The sequence below is a fragment of the Schistocerca americana genome, chromosome 2, assembly GCF_021461395.2.
Source record: "Schistocerca americana isolate TAMUIC-IGC-003095 chromosome 2, iqSchAmer2.1, whole genome shotgun sequence".
Classification (NCBI taxonomy): domain Eukaryota; kingdom Metazoa; phylum Arthropoda; class Insecta; order Orthoptera; family Acrididae; genus Schistocerca; species Schistocerca americana.
This window is the reverse complement of record NC_060120.1, coordinates 510,159,153-510,175,361: the sequence shown is the minus strand read 5'-3', so window position 1 is coordinate 510,175,361 and position 16,209 is coordinate 510,159,153.

The following is a 16,209-nucleotide window of genomic DNA, read 5'->3' as shown; positions in this document are numbered from 1 at the left end:
AACAGGCGAAAGAGAATTGCTTAGCACTGGGGTTTGTTTTTGACGGAGACTTTCGTAGAGTGTATGACAGAGGCATAGCGTCAGCTGTACTGCATTTCATAACTTCGCATAAGTCTGCCGTAACAACACGTAACTCTGTCACAAGAACACCCAAGGGGGGAGTACGACAGATAAATCAGCAGTATAAGTGGACTGAATGCTTCATTACAAACGAGCATGATGTCAGGACGTCGCTCGTGCTTCCTTTAAATACGCCAGCTTCTATAGCAACAAGGCACTCGCAGTTAGACTTGCAGTTAGATGTGTTCTGGGATGCTGCACAGCGCTCAGCTCGGTGATCGACATGTTAATCTTTATTAAGGAGATGTTGCAGTAAGGGCAGCCCATCCAGCAGCAGACGTGAGGGGACAATACCAGCTCTGGTCCTCTCTGCTGCCGCTGTCAATCATCAACCCTGGATTAGAAGACATCGCGGCAGACTCGCTCGCTGCCAACGCTGACCACATCAGTGAAGCATCGTCGAGATCATGCGGGGCCTAGGCCCCGTGCATCCGCCATCACGACCGGGTGAGCCGACGACGCTGGAGGACTGCAGCCCGTTCCGCCCATCCACCGAGGCCGAGCCACCAGGAGGAGCCGGGAAGAAGACGGGGTGGAATAGAGTACTCTTTGCACTACGAGAACGCTTCTCGTGCCGACAGCACCGGGACTCCAGCCCGGAGCCTCGTACGCTACGTCACAGCAAGCGGCGCTGCACTAGCAAGACTGGTGCGGCCCGGAGCTGGTGTCATCGCTCCGAGTCACCGAGGACTCGGGGAAGGTCGTTGATATCACCAAGCTCAGCCAGCCTGTGTCATGCGGGCCACATTGTGCTCGGCGGGAATAGAGGTGTCATGAATTAATATTGTTTCTTTGGCGTTTCTGACGCGACCACAGTCATTTCCTAGCATCCTGTCAGCTGGAGAGGTCACCGCTCGGCTTCCAGTCCACTGTAGGCGACCGGGACCACCGGGGCGCCTACAGAGCATCTTCTCCAGTATAGCAGCTACCTGTAACTTAATTTGTCTACTGTGTAGACGGCTTATGAAGTAATGGCCCTAGACTGTGATTAATTTTAAACACATGAAAGTTACTAATCTCACATGTCAACATATGAAGTGTTAGCATAGTTGCGGCTAGACGCTGATAGAGCACCGCCAGGCTGAAGTGAGAGTAATTATGTCAGTTCACAGCAAGTGTTTAAAAATCAAAGCTAAGCACTAGTCTCAAATAACACATATCCTTGTCTTCGTATACTAGGTGGTACCTAAAAGTACAAAGTATTGGACTACGTGGGATTCAGAGCCAGGTGAACGAATTTTAAAATCTAGTTTCTCTTTGCACTGCTCCTTTTCCGTAAGTTTTATGTCTTCTATTTTTTTCGTCCTATTGTAAAATTTTTCTATTTCTTGTGAGGTTCCACTTCTCTTCCTGTGTGTGGAGGTCAATGGGAAGTCTTACAAGAAACGGTCTGAAAAGTCGGAGAGCACTTCCAAAATAGGGTAAAGAAAACGAGAAGGAAAGAAATTTATGAAAAAGGAACAGTAAAAAACGTAAGCAGATCGTTGCTGTAGAGCACATTTCATTATAATCCGGTCACACACACACACACACACACAGACACACACACATGTAGGACTGAGGAGTTCCTATGCACTAGAAGTTCACTTGAATCTGTCTCGCTCTAATTCTCTCTTCCATCGTGATGACCTGAAAACGGTCGCTTTAACATTCCGCTTCTCGGTTTGTCATCACGCTGACCTACTAGCAACTATTATTTGGTCCATTCCAGTTGGCAGAATACATTTCCCTGAGGTTGCTACATGGATCCATTATAACAAAGACGTGTTGACAACCAAAATACTCATGGAAATATCCACAAATAAATCGACTATCAAGAACTTCAGTAAATCGATAGACGAGGTCATGTGAAATTCGCTGCTCTTGAGTACCTCCAAGTGTTTAACAGATTGGCACATGATGCACCGCTTTATTTTAGGTGTCTCACTTTAGTTTTTGGGCTAGTGACGTGCAGCTGCAAGGTACCACCATTTCCTAGTTGGTTATGATATCTTACGATCACATAGCTGCTTAATTCTTCAAACTGATCAGCTTGAGGTCAAGATTGGCAAAAATGTGTTTAAATGTTTGAAAGTAGTCACGGTAATTGGGGAAACGTAATTAGTGATTTGAAGGAAAGTTGAATTACAGGTTATTTCAACAGCAATATACATATTACAAAATATGGCATTGCCAAAACTATCGTTCGTTGCACCACGGCTCGGTTATTGGAGGAACGAATACAGTGTCTAGTTTATATTCATAGCCACTAGATATCGGTAGTCTTCACTTTGCTTCGTTACTGTCACATGTTGCAAAATGGCTTGTCCGCAGATGAAATCATTTTCAGTTCTCCAGTTTTACGTGATTATAGCGCAAATACGTTTCAGGTTGAGGTACCAAACTAATCCTCGGAATGGGAAGAGTTCTGATCGTGTTGCCGTCGAAAATTTTGCACGAATCTAAACTGCTTTATAATGTGGTCCTACAAAATCAACTCGTCGTGCTAGTCGGGATTTACGACTGCTTACAACTACAATTTCGCGTGGTTTGGGATGTCGGTTGGTTATGAAACCGTATAAGTTACCGCTGTTAGGTGCTCTAATTAATGACGCAAACGTGTGGCATATTGCGATGAGCTTCTGAATGCTATTCACAGTGATAACACTTCCGCACAACACATCGTGTTCAGTGATAGAGTGACTTTGCTAAGCAGGAAAGGAAAAAATCCCAGTGTTCGAATTTGGGGTCAACAGAACACATATCCTCAAACTGAAAATGTACGATATTCAACCAAAATCAGTGTGCTTTATGCGATATCCAACGCATCTGTTTACGGTCCTTTCTTCTTTGGTGGAAACACGGTCAAACGGTCAGCAATATCTTGCTGTTACAAAAGTGATTGTTTCCAATGTTGGACGAGGACAACGTCATTTCTTAACAAGAAGAGGTACCCCCTCAGTGAAGTTGCCAAGTGCGTCAATATTTGACCGAAACTCTACCGAATCGTCAAACAGCCGGTGACTTAGCATTTAGCTGGCCCCCATGGTCACCGGATTTGACGACCTGTAACTTCTTCCTGTGGGGCTTCATTAAGCACCATTTATGCATCAACACTCTTACACAGCCAAGAAAAGCTGAAGAAATGAATCTATATTGCCATAAAATCAGTCACGATGGACATGCTTACCCGAGTATGGGTGGAATTCGAATATCGATGCGATGTTGTTCGTGTCGCTGGTGGAGGAAATACTGAATATATTTAATTTAAATACGAGGGATTCTTAAGTAAGTGTCCCAAGCTTCGTAGGTGTCTTACAGTGTAATAAATATATTCTTTTTGGAACAACCTGTATTTTACGCTGATAACTCAAATGCCTGTGAGTATTCGGAAGATGACTATCCGTTGTGCATAGTAAATATCACTGTACAAATGGGATCAGATCCACTGATTGACCATAACTTATCCGATGGACATCCAGGGCTGCGGTTTTGATGCGCATGAGCGAGCTCTTAGTAACTTTAGGTGGTTCTGAATCGCTGTATAAGCCTGAGAAATTTTTATATAGCCCCCTTTCAAGATATGGCATTCCGGCTTGGATCCAGCAGATGTACAGATTTTCTTGGATACTGGCTGCTGCGTTTCACCCGTTGTTCTACGAGGAACGTTCAAAACAAAGGTACATAACGAATCTGTGTGTGTAACTACTGCCTTTATTCAACGGTAATCACCACAAACTTGAACACAACTATCCCTCTGTTTCACGAGCTGAATGATTCTCTCTTCCCACAATTTCTGTGGCTGTGACAGGAGCCATTCTTTCACTGTAGTGCTCAGTTCGTAGTTCGAGTTAAAGCTCTTCCCTTTAATACTTTTTTCGGACTAAACGTATGGAAGTCACAGGCCGACATTTCCTCGCTATAGAGCCTTGAAAATGTGCGGACGCACGTTATCGTGGAGCTATTTGAGTAGTCCAGGCCGTTTGCTACCGATGGACTTGCATAGTCTGCGAAGTGTCTCCTAGTACATGTCGCTGTTAATGTTTTTTTTTTTCGTTTCTTGCTTGAGGAATTCTATGAGAATCGGATCTCAGACGCCGAAAAGAACAGTGGCCATCATCTTGCCTGCTATGGGCACAGCTTTGAATTTTTTAGGTCAAGTGACAGCATTACATTCGCGTTCCTAGATATCTTACTACATTACTCCAAAGGGCTATATGCAAATTTAAACAGGTTTGTTTGTTGCGACGTATCGTACCTTTTCATCCGAACATTCCCTATATTTAGTCCTAGTCACTTAACCACAGCTAGTCTGAACTATCGCATTCGGGAGGACGACGGTTCAATCCCGCGTCCGGCCATCCTGATTTAGGTTGTCCGTGATTTCCCTAAATCGCTCCAGGCAAATGCTGGGATGGTTCCTTTCAAAGGGCACGGCCGACTTCCTTCCCCGTCCTTCCCTAATCCGATGAGACCGATGACCTCGCTGTTTGATCTCTTCCCCCAAAACAACCCCCCTAGTCTGAACTAAAACCTTCGTAAACTAGGCCGCCGTACGCTTGACACTTCACTCACATGACAAAAATCAAAATCACGTATCGCCGCACTACAGTAACAATTCGAGTCGAGTCCACTACTGTCCAGTTTCCATGTTGTTTCTTCTTCTGAAGACGTGCAGCTTTGTGTGCAACTGTGGGAAACGCCCTTTTACAAGGTAGCCGACTCCAAATGTTCATCGGACGCGGTTCCCTTCGCACGCTTTTTTCTGATACATTTTTTAGTTTATCTTCCTTCACTGACAGCAACAATTTATGTCCGATTTGAGACCGATTGTCACTGAGAAGACGTTACACTCATTAACGATCACTACCGGTTAGGATTTTTTTACTACCATTGTTGTTATGCATTGTTACAGGCACGTAAGTGGTACAATATTCCTTCAAGGTACGTTAGACAGTCCGCGTTAATTCGCAAACAAATCAGGCTGCTTCAATCACGGTGAAGTCATAGGCTTGTTCAGACACGGTACACCCTATCCGCTATTCTGTAACGTCTCCGAACCGACACAACTTACTGTTCAGGTGCAACACTACCGGTTGGCACAAGTGAAACACTTGCACAACATAAAACAGCTGAGGAGATCCTTGTGACCGACTGGTAATAGTTCTACACAATTTACAGCGGTCCCAGGTGAGAACTGTGCAGTACTAAAAGGATGACTGAGATTTTGTTTGGTGAGCTTATTTGCACAGGTCTTTCCATAATAAGGGATACATTTACGGAACTTTCTCGAGGTATATTAGAGGTTCGTCAGATAATTTTTATTTTAATGACAAAATTAATCGAATATTGTTCTTGTGTTTTCGGTTTTTTAGAGGAACGTGATAATAGTAGGTAATTTGAAACTAGTAGAAAAAATTTCCTTACAAGTAGCCGCTTATCCTGGTCCTCACTAAATTTTATAAAATCCTTTCTCAGAAGCGGAGATCAATACGTTCGAGTCAAGGATTTACTTCAGACTTGTACACTTTTAGTGGTCAAATAGGACTACAGAATGTGCAACTAGTAAGGCGTACTACTTAGACAATTTCAAGAAAATCAAAAAAGAAGTTTTACGCGTCAGAGATGTACCGATGCGACCGTGAGCACGAGATGTCGGCGGTCATGTGGTTAGCGTTCAATCGTCCTACTTGGTGGATTGCTGGATCGAGTCCTGCTGATCTCTTTAGTTTCAGTTTATATTTTTTGAGCACTATTCGTATTATTTCTTAGATATTACATTTGAAAGACAATATGATGAAAAGACACGTGTATTTGCATGAACGTTTATTGAATTTCCAATTTTATTTGCTGTTTTTCTAATTTTTACTATCACAACTACTATCATGTTCATAATTACCGAGAAGTAGGCGACTGAACACATAAATTTTTGCCAAAGATGTACGCCTAACGTGCTTTCCAAAAACACTTATACGTACAATCGTGTAAGGTACGGAGAACTGTTTTGTACCTGAACGCTTCGATCTGCAGATACATGCTTCAAACACAAGGAACGGATTTGGAAAGCCCAAGCTAATCACTGATAAAACAAAGGTGTAAATATCTTTATTCAATAAATATTCCAGAATATGAAGGTATTGTACGATTAGTCGCCGGATGGGCTTTCGAAATTACAAGTTACAATCTCTTATTTTTCGTATAGACGAGCGAAACAAAGTTAAAGCTGCGTCTAATACATAGAATAAATGAACGAGGGTTGACTCAAAAGTTATTCCTCCACCATCGTAACTTTTCAACAGTTGGCAGAAGCGGTATGCGGCAAGTACTGGCTTGTCCCGTAGACTCTTCTCTTCAGCTCCAGTTGACGGGAAGACTTAGCATTGAACGGTTGTCTTGTTACAGTGAAAAGTATGGAACCCTGGGCAGATGGTCGATGAATGCGAGTCAAGCAACGTGCAGTCATTGAATCCTTGACAGCAGAAGGTGTCACCCCAAAGGAGATTCATCAGAGAATGAAAGCAGTTTATGGTGATTGTGTTGATGTGAGTGCTGTGTGTCGTTGGGTGAATAAGTTTAAAGATGATGAGGCGGGAACATCTGACCTGCGTGACAAACAAATAGTTGGACGTCCTGTGATAGCAACCACCGAGTTCCACAAGCAAAATGTTGACAGATTGATTCAGGACGATCGTCATATAACTCAGAGAGAAATTGCAAGCACAATCGGCATTTCACAAGAACGTGTGGATCACATTATTGCTTTGCTTGGCTATCGGGATATCTGTGCACGATGGGTATACGTACCACCACAGTAGAACTTCAGAGACTGAATCTCACCACCGTACGGCATCCTCCATACATTCCAGATTTAGCACAGTCTGACTTCCATTTCTTTCGATAGTGAAAGGCTATCTGCGGGGACATTATTATGCTTCTGATGAAGACTTTGAGAGAACTGTGAGACTGTTGTTGCGGAAACAGGGTGTGGACTTCTTCCATAACGGCTTCAGAAATCTTGTTCATCGCTGCCAGAAATGTATCCAATTGACTGGTGATTACGCGGAAAAGTGAATATTGGTAATTAAAGATCACAATCTGAAGATTATTTCTGCGTTTGATTTATTAAACTATTCCCATCCAAATCCAAGTAACGAAGTTGGAGGCATTACTTTTCATTCAACCCTCGTAATTTTCTCACATGCACCAGAAATCTTCGGATTTTCTAAGGAGGAAAAAACCTCGTTAGCACTTTGAAAAATTTCTCTTTCTTCTGACAACGTGGATGCGCAGCATGTGTAACGCAACGTTTTCCTAAATATCGGTAACGAAAATTGACGATGTATGAAGGCGCTTGATTATGTTTTTAACTTGCGTATAGAAGTTAAAGTCGCATAATATCTGATATATATTGTAATAATAAAAGTGAACAACAAAATTACACAGGAAATTCAGTAAATTTCAAGGAAAATATACACGTGTGTTTTCACCGTATTACCTTTCAAATACAATATTTACTAAAGAAGAAGACTAGTGTTGAAAAAAATATAAATTTAAAGAATAGAGGAACTCAATCCAGTGATCTATTGACTATGGAGACTGAACGCTAACCACATGACCGCCGCCTGCTCGTGCTCCTGGCCCCAACACAGCTGTACATTACTGACATTTTCTCGAAATCGGTTTCGTTGTATTCCTAAGTACTTGTCCACTATGTTCTCCTAATGCACTATTAAAACTGTACAGAGTTTTAGGTAAATCCGTGATCCGAACGTCGTGGCTTCCCCTTGTCAGATAAAATGTCCAGTGATTCACGGATCATTTGTAGTCCTCAAGGCTTTTTGATGCCCTGGTTCGTTTTCATGAGGAGCTACGTTACCACATTTTAGACCCTTAAAGAAAACAGTTTAGGCATGAGAAATGTCTGTAAATAGCGGACATGAGCTATCCATCTGCTAGAGCGGTTTGTCTACGCTAACCAGACCTTGTAAGCCAGGGAGACACGGGGTACAAAGGGGCCGTACATCTCCGCAGTCGACTGAGCAACTTGTTTAGCATAATCGACGCGCAGGCTGCTGCACGACGATAGAGGGCATGATCAGCTGTCAACGCCTAGGCAAACAGACGGCATGTCGCAAGCGGCTTAGCTTACGGTGCCACCACAGGTTAGCCTGGCGGTCCCGGGCAATTACTGTCGTAGCCTCGGTGCTCTAAATCCGCGATGCCACGCTGCTTGGCGGCTGTCAGCCACCGGTGCGACCACTGCGATCGAGACACTTCGGTTACCAAATACGTCAGTTCAGCTCACAGCCTTTAGATTTGTGTGATTTACAGTGCAATCAAAATTTAGCGGATTTCTTTTAGTATTCATGTGCATTATTTCCCACTTTCCACTATTTGGATCAATTGCCACTTTTCACCCCGTACAGATATCTTGTAGAAATCATTTTGCTATTAATTTTCATCTTCTGATGGCTTTACAGGACGGTAAATGATAGCATCATCTGCAAAAATATCTGACAGGGCAGCTCTGATTGTCTCCCAAATCGTTTGTGTAGATGAGAAACAGCAGATGTCGTATATCACTTGGTGAACGTCAGATATCACCTTTGATTTATAGGATGACTTCCCACCAGTTACCACTAACTGTTGCTCTTCTTCTAGGAGTCTTGAACCATGTTGCACAACTGAAATGATACACCGTAGGCACGCAATTTTACTAGAAGTCTCTTGTGAGGAAGTTGGCAAAGGTCTTCTGTAAATCTAAAAATATTTCGCCCAAGATGACGTCCCCTGCCGACAACACTCATTACTTTGTCAGAAAAAGGAGTTAGTTGTGTTTCACAAGAATGAAATTTTCTTAGTCCTTGTTGGCTATTTGTCAATACAGTACTTTCTTATGCACTGATCAAACATACACCAAATAAATCAATAAGCGAGAGTATTGATCCGTTATGGTACATAAAAGTTGCATAACATTGTTGCTGCAACAACGAAAAAAGCATGCCAAATTTCAAAGTGCGCAACACTCACCGCTCCCCCCCCCCCCCCCCAAGATTGGCGTGGTTTTACAGAAGTTTGAAATTTAGCACGGTCTACAATGTCAGATGCTTTCAACAGTTTCCACAACGTAGCTCTGTCTTGATGTAGCGAACTGCCGAGCTTACTTTCCATATGAGGAGCACTGCTAATTTCTTGATTGTCAGGGTAGTTCGTCAATTACGGCATTAATACGTGATTCCTTAATCGTATCACACTTACACACCATATATTACATAACATAAAAGAAGAAGTGGGATGGAATCATTGTTGGTAATCACAATTTATAATTCAGACAGTTTATTTACATTACCCCGTTTAAAAAAATTGACAATTACAAATTGTGGTCGAGCCACTAGATATAACTTTGCAAATATAGTTAGAAACCCAACGGACTTAGTGCTCTAACAAATAATTCCAAATTAAGAGAACAGGGTTACTGACAAACATGAGAACTTCAAACTCCCATATAGGACTTCCCTCAAAATAGGTAAAGGGTGACTTAATAACACTTGAAGACTAGTGACAAGCTAAGATGCCATTACATAACATGATAGAACCACTTAAATAAAAAGCTACAACAGAAACAATGATCTTTAAAAAACAAATGTTCATGTGCTCAGACTTGTTAATAAAAACCTACTAGAAAAAGCTGCACAAGGAATTGCGCAGATGGCATGCAGTTTAATGTTCAGCCAGTTGCCAGTCCCTAATGTTTAAGAAACCAAGTTCATAAACAAACAGGTTACATACAATATATATACCTACCAGCTTAACCCGCCTTGACGGAAGGAAGATAAATACTAAACTTTGGAAGGCGATATGTGAACAACTCCGGTTGTGGCCAGGCTCTTAAACACTGCCAGGCCTAGACCACGGATAACATTTCACTCCCCGCCAAGGCACTGGCACAATCAAAGTTTCTGCCCGAATCACAAAGACATTCCAATAACTCTGAAATATAGAAACACTCGGCAGAACCTTTGACTCACTTACTAATGGACATCTGTATTAACAGAGGGCAGGCTTTAAAAACTGCAACTCAAAATCGTTTGATTGCAAGAGACACAAAGCACTAGTAAAACTTCTGAGTAAATTGTCAAATAACGGCCACCATTTAACTAGGCCAACTGAACTCTTCCACACCGTCTTAAGGTACGACTATGAAAGTCTCACCATAATAATGAAGTTTAAAATCTCCGAGTGCGTCGGTGAACAAACACAATTACGACGACTTACTCCATATCAGGTACACAATACGTGGGGGCGGGTTCCACAGCTTCACCGCTTCCCTTCAAATTTTGTTCCCAGCGAAGTCACATAACTTGTATCTCCAAGCTGCCCATGTCGGCAAAACGCCCAACCAATTTCACACCACAGCGTGTAACGGTCATCACGCTCGTTCGGCAGCCGTTGACACGTTGACACGTCGACACTCGTCTTCCCGCGAATGTTACGAGATTTCCAGGGTTACCCGTTGAAGGTTAACAACCAACTCGCTTCGCCCGTCAACCCAGAAGATAAGACAAATGAAAATCAAAGATAACTTAGCTCAACCACAATCGATCTCAACGATACATGAACAAAATAATACTGGTGCCGACTCACCACGGCTCAGACATTTAAGTAATTTACTACGACAGTGCTTTTTGGCTTTAACTGATGAAATTCTATGGAATTATTCTTATCCTTTTAAGGTTAATGGCGTCCAGTACGGATCCCCTGTTCTCAAGATTTGGCAAATAAATTTTATTTCAATATGCCATCTCATGGCCTAACTGTGGTCACAGTCGTCAGTTACCTGAGAGAGGGAAGTCGCGTGATCCCACATGTCTACGAGCTGTGTAAACTTTACTCTGTGGATGATCATATATTAATTGTTTGTGTATCGCATTTTCTAAGGCAAATATTCGGGAACATTCCAGCATTTGCCTCCGAGGGAAACCACCTGAAAACCTCAGCCATACTGGCTAGTGCACCAGCCACGGACGCTAATCCGAGCGGTTTCGGTCCGGGTCTGGCTAATCTTCGTGTCTCACAAGTTAGCGCGCTGCGTATCGACGGGATTTCAGGTGCATTAGGTTGGTGCGTAAGTTCGTGACGTTTATTCTTGGCATGTTTATATTTCGGTTGCTATCGCTTTATTTGCCGAGTTTTCACTTTTAATTTGTTGTTCACTTTAGCTGTCTGCGCTCACATATTGTCATTTTGCTATTCGTAGACAGTGAGTGGAGCCGTGGACGTTAGAAGAAGAAGTTCCAAGTGGAGAAACCGGAAAAGTTTCTGACATATTCTTCTGCTGGATTTAAAAGGGTCGGGCGGGGGGGGGGGGGGGGGGGGGCAGCAGCTGAGGCAATCAGAAACATCTGCCCTCTGTATGGAGATAATGTCACTGGACAGAGCACGGTAGGAAAATGGTTTCCCAGTGTTAACGAGGAACGTTTTGACATTCGTGATTCTCCACTTCAGATCGGTTAAACGCATTACTTCACAGTGATCTACGCCGGTGTACCGGAGAACTGGCACACGTGATGAACTATGATTATTCCGCCGGCGTGCGATGTCTGCATGTAGTGGGAGAGGTAGAAATATCGGCTGTATCGATACCGCATACCCTAGGCTAAAAATAACTGAAATCAGGGGGTGAACCATATATCATCAATTGGTTCGTATACAATACCAGCCACTGGTGAAGAAAGAGGGCGTGTTTATGCTAAGGTAAGGAAAGGAAAGGCGTCGCTGAACTCAAAACAAAGCAGAGACTCCCCGTACAAAGACCTCCGCACATCCAAAAAATATGTGTTACGGATTTGATGGAACTGCGATGGTGCGGTGTACGACGAATTAGTTCCCCGAGGTGTAGCCATCACTTCCCACATTTCTTGGTGGCAACTGTGACGTCTTGCAAGAACAACGACCACGAAGATTGATTGAAGTGGTGTTACTTCACGATAACGTCCGCCCGCATTCTGCTAGACTAACAGAAGACACTACACAGTGGTTGTGTTGAGAAGTCGTACCGCACTAACCTTACTCAACTGATATCGCGCCCTCTGCTTTCAATCTTTCCCACTCTTTATCAATAAACCTTCAAAGGACGTCCATTCCGGATGTAAATGCGCTCCAAACATGGTTCGACGAGTTCTTCGCTTGAAAACCCCGTGTTTTCTACAGTCGCAGAATCGAAAATTCACTTCAGCTTTGGCAGACTCCATCTAATTGGAAAACGCTACGAACTTATGCACCAACCCGACACATACCAAATAAATCAATAGGAATACTGATGCTCGTGGTACCCAAAACAAATGAGTACACTGTTGCTGAAGCAACGGAGAAAGTATGCCAAATTCTAAAGAACGAAAGCCCCCCCCCCCCCCCAGATTTTCGTTATTTTGCAGAAGCTAGAAATTCAACACGTTCTACAATGCAAGATGCATTTAATAGTTCCCAGAACGTAGCTCTGTCTAGAAATCTTACGGGAAACCAGAAGATATTCAGATCGTATGTTAAGTACACTGACGAAAGGTTGCTATTTATATCTTCACTGGATGATAGCTGTAGTAGTGGTACTGATGACAGTGCCTCTGAAGAAGAGTTACTAAACACGTTTCTCCGAAATTCCTTCATCAAAGCAGACAAAGTACATAAGCCAAAATTCTATTGAAGAACAACTGCCAACATCAATTAACGTAGATATCCTCAGCATAGCAAAGCAGCTTAAGTCACTTAATAAAGGCAAGGCTCTCAGTCCATATTGTCTACCAGTTAGGTAACTTGCAGCGTCTGTTGATACAATAGCTCCAATACTTAGCAATCATACACAACTGTTTGCTAGCCGAAAGATTCGTACCTAAAGACAGCAAAGTTGCACATGTCATACCAGTACTCAAGAAAGGAAATAGGAGTAATCCGCTGATTTATAGATCATTATCACCAACCTCTATTTGCAGTAGGATTTTAGACTTGATTCGTCATTTCCTTTTAGAACGGTCACAGTTCACAGTAATTGACACAAAGTCATACTGTAAATCGCAGGTGATGTCAGATGTTCTCCAATAAGTGATATACACATTCTGCTGTTTCTGATCTACATAAGCGACCCCGGAGACAATCTGAGCTGCCCTCTCAGAATTTTTGCAGATGATGTTATCATTTACCTACATGTAAAGACATCAGATGATTAAAACTAATCGCTAAATGATTTATACAAGATATCTGTATGGCGTGAAAAGTGAAAACTGACTCTAAACAATGAAGTGTGTGAAATAGTGCAGACGAGTACTAAAAGAAATCAGCTAAATTTCAGTTACACTATAATTCATGCAAATGTAAAGACTTTGAACCGAACTAAGTACTTAGGAATTACACTTACGTGTGACTTTAACTCGAACGATCACATATATAATGTTGCAAGGAAAGCGAACCACAGACTAACGAGTGAATGCGTATACTACGCTTCTCAGTCCTCCTCTGCAGTATTGCTGGGCGGTGTGGGACACACGCCAGATAGAATTGATAGAGGACTTCTAAAAACTTCAAAGTACGGCAGCTCGTTTTTTATTATCGCGAAATGTGGGTGAGAGGGCAAAGAATATGACAAGTAAAATATGGTAGCAATCATTTTATAAAAGGCGTTTTCGTTACGGTAGGGTCTTGCCGTGAAATTGCAATCACCACAGTCTGCTTAGAGTATGAAAATGTTTTTTTCGCATCCACCTACGTAGGGTGAAACTATCATCACAATCAAATTAGAGAAATGAGAACTCGTGTGAAAAGATTGAAGCATTCGTTTTCCCGAACGATGTTCAAGACTGGAACGGTAGAGAAAGAGCGTGAAGTTGGTTCGACGAACCCTCTGCTGGAACTTAAATATGAACTGCACAGTAATCATTATATGTAGATACAGATGTCTGTTACGCAGTACTATCAGGTCGTTTGATTTTACACTGTTACATCTGAATGATTTATTTAAAAGAAGTTATTTCGAAATTACCACACCTTACCACATGGAGGGCTACTTTTGATCTCTTATTCATGGTGGATAGTCTTATGCGTCTGCCAGTTCTAGTAGCTATATGGAATTTTGTGGTCTGGTCCATGTACCTCCTTCTTCTGCAGTTCATACAGTTTCTTTCCACGACCAGCTCCTAACGGAGTGATACTACTGGTCACACTGACTGTGTGGTCATGGGTTACAGCTCCATGAAAACATGTGACCAGGTCTTTGGGTACCTGTTACCTTGCACCAGAAAGTCGCATTCCTTAATAGGCATTCCAGCCACCTAACGATACCACAGAATCAATACATGCTCTGACCACAAGTTACACGCCGTGAATAAATTGTACATATACTGCTCAGGTAAAGAAAAATGCTAAACTTCGTTACTGAGTTAGTGGCCAAGAGTTACTTGCAATCCTGCTGAGCACGTCGTTTCGGTCGAGGAGAGCTGCTACAAGCGATGTCGTGCTGTTGGCAACGACGCTCGCGTCGCTCGTCTGCTGCCATCGCCCAACTAAAGCCAAGTTTCGCGGAACTGTCCTAATGAGTACTTTCATCGTACGTCCCACGTGAATTTCTGCGGTTATTTCACGCAGTGTTGCTTGTCTGTTAGCACTGACAACTCTACGCAAACGTTGTTGCTTTCGGTCGTTAAGTGAACACCGTCGGCCACTGGTTGTCCGTGGTGATAGGTAATGCCTGAAATTTAGTATTCTCGGCACACTCTTGACACAGTAGCTTTCAGAAACTGAATTCTCTTACGATTTACGAAATGGAATGTCCCATGCATTTAGCTCCAGCTACCATTCCGCATTCAGAGTCTGTTAATTCCCGTCATGCAGCCATAATCCCTTCGGAAACCTATTCACAAGTACCATCTGAATACAAACGACAGCTCCGCCAGTGCACTACCCTTTTATACCTTGTGTACTCGATACCACGGCCATCTGTGTATGTGCATATCACTATACCATGACTTTCGTCATCTCAGCTTACGTCTTGAAACATACCATACATGGCGCTCAAGACTTTCTTTAGAGTGCTTGTAAATAGGTGAGAAAGGAAGGTCAGCAGTCCATTAAAAGAAAGAAAGTAATTGATACATTGTAGCGAGACTGTTTTCCATCACTCATAGGTGCTACCGAAATGAACAAGAGCGGAAAGAAAAGAAGGAACGTAAACATCATCAACTAGCTATTTAAGGACTAGTTCAAAAATTGTAGAAAACTCATTGTTTGGTTGCCAATGATCGTATATAAACTGAAAGACATTTATGTTAATGACAGAGACCTTTTTACATAAATAGCTCTCGACATTCTGAGGTACGTTTCTTGTGGGTTTCTTGCTTTAATGCTTCCCTTCCATCGACAAAGGACTGAGGATTGACACTGACGATGACATGGTGAATTGAATTCGTTACCTACCATGAAAGATGAGCGCGCTGTGATGTCCAGTACAACATACCATAACAATTAAACTGATATTTGGTGAACTGCAAGTATTTTCTGCAGTCACTTTTTAAATGTAGCAGCAAATATAGGATGAAATGGTTCACTTGAAGAAGCAGGAGAATAAATTAAAAATATCATCCCACAAAACTTAAAGCAGCTAGAAGTAACACTAACATCCTCCAAAGAAATTAATAGAATTATAAAAATTCTAAAAAGAAATGAAAAACTCGTGTGGAATTGACGGAATATCAAACAGAATTCTGAAAAACTGTTCCAGTTTGTGTAAGTAATGTCCTCAGTGATATGCGTAATGCACCACTTGAACAGGAAACTTTTCCAGATAGGATAAAATAGACCATTTTCTAACTTCTTCATAAAAAATGCGACAAAGCAATTCCCTTATTGCTAATTTCTACCACTATTTTCGATAAAGCAATAAAGAAAATGCAAAATGTTGAGCTGAATAACTGAAACAATTTTGAGAGGGTAGAAAATGTTAGAGACTAGTGTGAAATAACAAAGAGAGTCCCACAAGGTTCCATTTTTGGCCCTCTCCTATTCCTAACCTGTATTTGAATGACTTTCTGCTTGCCATTCGTCAGACAGCATTGGTACTTTTGCAGA